The sequence below is a fragment of the Rattus norvegicus genome, chromosome 17 (assembly GCF_036323735.1).
Source record: "Rattus norvegicus strain BN/NHsdMcwi chromosome 17, GRCr8, whole genome shotgun sequence".
Taxonomy (NCBI): Eukaryota; Metazoa; Chordata; class Mammalia; order Rodentia; family Muridae; genus Rattus; species Rattus norvegicus.
Window position 1 is genome coordinate 75,693,438 of NC_086035.1, and position 6,150 is coordinate 75,699,587.

At 39.9% G+C, this 6,150-nt stretch overlaps 1 pseudogene; it reads right to left on the bottom strand.

The window, feature by feature from the left end:
- Nucleotides 1-806: 806 nt before the first annotated feature.
- Npm1-ps16 (nucleophosmin 1, pseudogene 16) lies at nt 807-1,764 on the bottom strand (annotated as a pseudogene).
- Nucleotides 1,765-6,150: the final 4,386 nt, after the last annotated feature.

Sequence of the window (6,150 nt, forward strand, 5' to 3'; positions counted from 1 at the left end):
ACTAAGAAATCATTCTCTATAGCTCTCTGATATTTTCTCTTGAAACAGGGCTCTCACTGAACCAAAAATTTTACCATTTCAGACTGACTAACTGACCAATAAGCTCCAGAAATCTGATCGTCTCTACCCTTCAACACTAGGGTTTACAAGCACACACGGCCATGCCTGGACATTTCTATGGGCGTTTGGGATTCACACTCAGAAACTCACAATTTCATCCCAAGGATTCTCACCCACAAAGCTGTCCTGGAAAACCCATTTCTACCTTAACTCTCTATTGTCCTCTACATGTGTCACATGCATTGACAAGTTAGAACAGAATAGAGACATGGGGATGGGGGAGAAATGGGGTAGAGAGGAGAAGAAAGGAAGGAAAGACAAAAGAAGAGAGGAGGGATTGAGGGAAGAAGGATGGGGCAGGACACATAGAGAACAGAATTTGCTAAAATGAGAAGTCTAAATGACTATTGTGTCTGAAAGGTCCAACATTCTTATGTTGCAACCCAAAGAAATTGGTGTGATAAATTCTAGGCCAATTCCAAAAGCCTGGAAACCCAGGTGTCTGTTTCATATTTTTTATTAAAATACTGAGTTTATTTCACATGTATATTTTTGTCTCCCTACCATTCCCACATCTGACCACCACTACTACTATGTCCTATCATAACATTCCATACATACTTAAAACCAAGTAAAGGGTGGAGTTCCATCCTTGAAAACTAAACAGGCATTTTAGACTACACATTCTTGGCAATTGAACCTGGACAACATTTATCAAACACAGTAGGGAAAGTTCTCACTTTGCTTTATGAAAAGGACAGCCAGATAGCAATTATTACAGAAACAAAGTAAGACAGAATTATTTCAAACTGTTTAAACCATTTTTTTAAAAGAGACTTCCTCCACTGCCAGAGGTCTTGAATAGCCTCCTGGTCAGTCATCCGGAAACAATGCTTCACATAATTAATGAACTTGGTTTCCACTTTGGCAAGAGAACCACCTTTTTCTATACTTGCTTGCATTTTTGCCTTAATGTCTTCTACAGAACTAGGTCCTTTGGGTGTTTTGGGAGTTTTTTCCTGTTTTTGAAGGACTCTTGACCCTTTGATCTTGGTGTTGATGGTTTTAAATCTTTCCCATTTTGGTTTGATTTTTGTACATTTTTGGCTGGGGTATCTCGTACAGATTTCTTCACTGGAAACTTTTCTTCAGTTTCCTCTTTATCAAAACCATCATCATCTTCTTTTTCATTGTCCTGATCATCTTCATCATCCTCATCATCATCTTTATCAAGTTTTACTTTTTTTCTGTGGGACTTTGTTACCACCTCCGGGAGCAGATTTCTTTCCACACATGCCTAACAGTTTTACATCTTCCTCGTCTTCGTCTTCTGACTCTGAGTCTTCCTCTACAGCTACTAGGTGCTGTCCAATACTGTGCACAGGCCCTGAACCACACTTCAACCTTAAGACCACAGGTAGTGTAATTTCGAAGCCCCCAAGGAAACTGTGGTTGTACAGACATTTTCAAAGTTGCCAGTGTTACTTTAATTGGGCTGCCTTCATAGTTCATTGCTTCTGCCTCTACGATGTGTAACTCATCTTTTGCCCCTGCTCCTAAACTGACCGTTCTTAATGATAACCAGTGCTCATTTTCATCATTATCCACTTTAGAGTGATACTCTTTGTAAGCCTTTAGTTCACAACTGAAAAGGTAGTTCTGAGGCCTAAGAGGGCTCATGTCCATGTCCATCGAGTCTTCCATTAGGTGGAGGCTCGCACTTCAGTGTGAGAGAAGTCAGACAGAAAACAACTGCCTACTGTCGCACTTTTAGTATTGTAATCTTCATGAGGAAGGATTTTTTAGGACAAGATAAAAGACTGTTACAAAAGGGGAGTCACTTAATATGCTTACATGATAGGGGCTGGGTAGTTCAACATCAGACATATGAACACCAGAGAAGCTGAGAAGGTTGTAGATGCTGAACTTTTTTTTTTTTATTAGCTTGAGTATTTCTTATATACATTTCGAGTGTTATTCCCTTTCCCGGTTTCCAGGCAAACATCCCCCTTCCCCCTCCCCTTCCTTATGGGTGTTCCCCTCCCAACCCTCCCCCTATTGCCACCCTCCCCCCACCAGTCTAGTTCACTGGGGGTTCAGTCTTAGCAGGACCCAGGGCTTCCCCTTCCACTGGTGCTCTTACTAGGATATTCATTGCTACCTATGAGGTCAGAGTCCAGGGTCAATCCATGTATAGTCTTTAGGTAGTGGCTTAGTCCCTGGAAGCTCTGGTTGCTTGGCATTGTTGTACATATGGGGTCTCGAGCCCCTTCAAGCTCTTCCAGTTCTTTCTCTGATTCCTTCAACGGGGGTCCTATTCTCAGTTCAGTGGTTTGCTGCTGGCATTCGCCTCTGTATTTGCTGTATTCTGGCTGTGTCTCTCAGGAGCGATCTACATCCGGTACCTGTCGGTCTGCACTTCTTTGCTTCATCCATCTTGTCTAATTGGGTGGCTGTATATGTATGGGCCACATGTGGGGCAGGCTCTGAATGGGTGTTACTTCAGTCTCTGTTTTAATCTTTCCCTCTCTCTTCCCTGCCAAGGGTATTCTTGTTCCCCTTTTAAAGAAGGCGTGAAACATTCACATTTTGATCATCCATCTTGAGTTTCATTTGTTCTAGGCATCTAGGGTAATTCAAGCATTTGGGCTAATAGCCACTTATCAATGAGTGCATACCATGTATGTCTTTCTGTGATTGGGTTAGCTCACTCAGGATAATATTTTCCAGTTCCAACCATTTGCCTACGAATTTCATAAAGCCGTTGTTTTTGATAGCTGAGTAATATTCCATTGTGTAGATGTACCACATTTTCTGTATCCATTCCTCTGTTGAAGGGCATCTGGGTTCTTTCCAGCTTCTGGCTATTATAAATAAGGCTGCAATGAACATAGTGGAGCATGTGTCTTTTTTATATGTTGGGGCATCTTTTGGGTATATGCCCAAAAGAGGTATAGCTGGATCCTCAGGCAGTTCAATGTCCAATTTTCTGAGGAACCTCCAGACTGATTTCCAGAAAGGTTGTACCAGTCTGCAATCTCACCAACAATGGAGTAGTGTTCCTCTTTCTCTGCATCCTCGCCAGCATCTGCTGTCACCTGAGTTTTTGATCTTAGCCATTCTCACTGGTGTGAGGTGAAATCTCAGGGTTGTTTTGATTTGCATTTCCCTTATGACTAAAGATGTTGAACATTTCTTTAGGTGTTTCTCAGCCATTCGGCATTCCTCAGCTGTGAATTCTTTGTTTAGCTCTGAACCCCATTTTTAATAGGGTTATTTGTCTCCCTGCGGTCTAACTTCTTGAGTTCTTTGTATATTTTGGATATAAGGCCTCTATCTGTTGTAGGATTAGTAAAGATCTTTTCCCAATCTGTTGGTTGCCGTTTTGTCCTAACCACAGTGTCCTTTGCCTTACAGAAGCTTTGCAGTTTTATGAGATCCCATTTGTTGATTCTTGATCTTAGAGCATAAGCCATTGGTGTTTTGTTCAGGAAATTTTTTCCAGTGCCCATGTGTTCCAGATGCTTCCCTAGTTTTTCTTCTATTAGGTTGAGTGTGTCTGGTTTGATGTGGAGGTCCTTCATCCACTTGGACTTAAGCTTTGTACAGGGTGATAAGCATGGATCGATCTGCATTCTTCTACATATTGACCTCCAGTTGAACCAGCACCATTTGCTGAAAATGCTATCTTTTTTCCATTTGATGGTTTTGGCTCCTTTGTCAAAAATCAAGTGACCATAGGTGTGTGGGTTCATTTCTGGGTCTTCAATTCTATTCCATTGGTCTATCTGTCTGTCTCTGTACCAATACCATGCAGTTTTTATCACTATTGCTCTGTAATACTGCTTGAGTTCAGGGATAGTGATTCCCCCTGAAGTCCTTTTATTGTTGAGGATAGTTTTAGCTATCCTGGGTTTTTTGTTATTCCAGATGAATTTGCAAATTGTTCTGTCTAACTCTTTGAAGAATTGGACTGGTATTTAATGGGGATTGCATTGAATCTGTAGATCGCTTTTGGTAAAATGGCCATTTTTACTATATCGATCCTGCCAATCCATGAGCATGGGAGATCTTTCCATCTTCTAAGGTCTTCTTCAATTTCTTTCTTCAGTGTCTTGAAGTTCTTATTGTACAGATCTTTTACTAGCTTGGTTAAAGTCACACCGAGGTACTTTATATTATTTGGGTCTATTATGAAGGGTGTCGTTTCCCTAATTTCTTTCTCGGCTTGTTTCTCTTTTGTGTAGAGGAAGGCTACTGATTTATTTGAGTTAATTTTATACCCAGCAACTTTTCTGAAGTTGTTTATCAGCTTTAGTAGTTCTCTGGTGGAACTTTTGGGATCACTTAAATATACTATCATATCATCTGCAAATAGTGATATTTTGACTTCTTCTTTTACGATCTGTATCCCCTTGACCTCCTTTTGTTGTCTGATTGCTCTGGCTAGAACTTCAAGAACTATATTGAATAAGTAGGGAGAGAGTGGGCAGCCTTGTCTAGTCCCTGATTTTAGTGGGATTGCTTCAAGTTTCTCTCCATTTAGTTTAATATTAGCAACTGGTTTGCTGTATATGGCTTTTACTATGTTTAGGTATGGGCCTTGAATTCCTATTCTTTCCAGGACTTTTATCATGAAGGGGTGTTGAATTTTGTCAAATGCTTTCTCATCATCTAATGAAATGATCATGTGGTTTTGTTCTTTCAGTTTGTTTATATAATGGATCATGTTAATGGTTTTCCGTATATTAAACCATCCCTGCATGCCTGGGATGAAGCCTACTTGATCATGGTAGATGATTATTTTGATGTGCTCTTGGATTCGGTTTGCCAGATTTTTATTGAGTATTTTTGCGTTGATATTCATAAGGGAAATTGGTCTGAAGTTCTCTTTCTTTGTTGGGTCTTTGTGTGGTTTAGGTATAAGAGTAATTGTGGCTTCGTAGAAGGTATTCGGTAGTGATCCATCTGTTTCAGTTTTGTGGAATAGTTTGGATAATATTGGTATGAGGTCTTCTATGAAGGTCTGATAGAATTCTGCACTAAACCCGTCTGGACCTGGGCTCTTTTTGGTTGGGAGACCTTTAATGACTGCTTCTATTTCCTTAGGAGTTATGGGGTTGTTTAACTGGTTTATCTGTTCCTGATTTAACTTCTGTACCTGGAATCTGTCTAGGAAATTGTCCATTTCCTGCAGATTTTCAAGTTTTGTTGAATATAGGCTTTTATAGTAAGATCTGATGATTTTTTGAATTTCCTCTGAATCTGTAGTTATGTCTCCCTTTTCATTTCTGATTTTGTTAATTTGGACACACTCTCTGTGTCCTCTCGTTAGTCTGGCTAAGGGTTTATCTATCTTGTTGATTTTCTCAAAGAACCAACTTTTGGTTCTGTTGATTCTTTCTATGGTCCTTTTTGTTTCTACTTGGTTAATTTCAGCTCTGAGTTTGATTATTTCCTGCCTTCTACTCCTCCTGGGTGTATTTGCTTCTTTTTGTTCTAGAGCTTTTAGGTGTGCTGTCAAGCTGCTGACATATGCTCTTTCCTGTTTCTTTCTGCAGGCACTCAGCGCTATGAATTTTCCTCTTAGCACAGCTTTCATTGTGTCCCATAAGTTTGGGTATGTTGTACCTTCATTTTCATTAAATTCTAAAAAGTCTTTAATTTCTTTCTTTATTTCTTCCTTGACCAGGTTATCATTGAGTAGAGCATTGTTCAATTTCCACGTATATGTGGGCATTCTTCCCTTATTGTTATTGAAGACCAGTTTTAGGCCGTGGTGGTCCGATAGCACGCATGGGATTATTTCTATCTTTCTGTACCTGTTGAGGCCCGTTTTTTGACCAATTATATGGTCAATTTTGGAGAAAGTACCATGAGGAGCTGAGAAGAAGGTATATCCTTTTGCTTTAGGATAGAATGTTCTATAAATATCCGTTAAGTCCATTTGGCTCATGACTTCTCTTAGTCTGTCTTCGTCTCTGTTTAATTTCTGTTTCCATGATCTGTCCATTGATGAGAGTGGGGTGTTGAAATCTCCTACTATTATTGTATGAGGTGCAATGTGTGTTTTGAGCTTTAGTAAGGTTT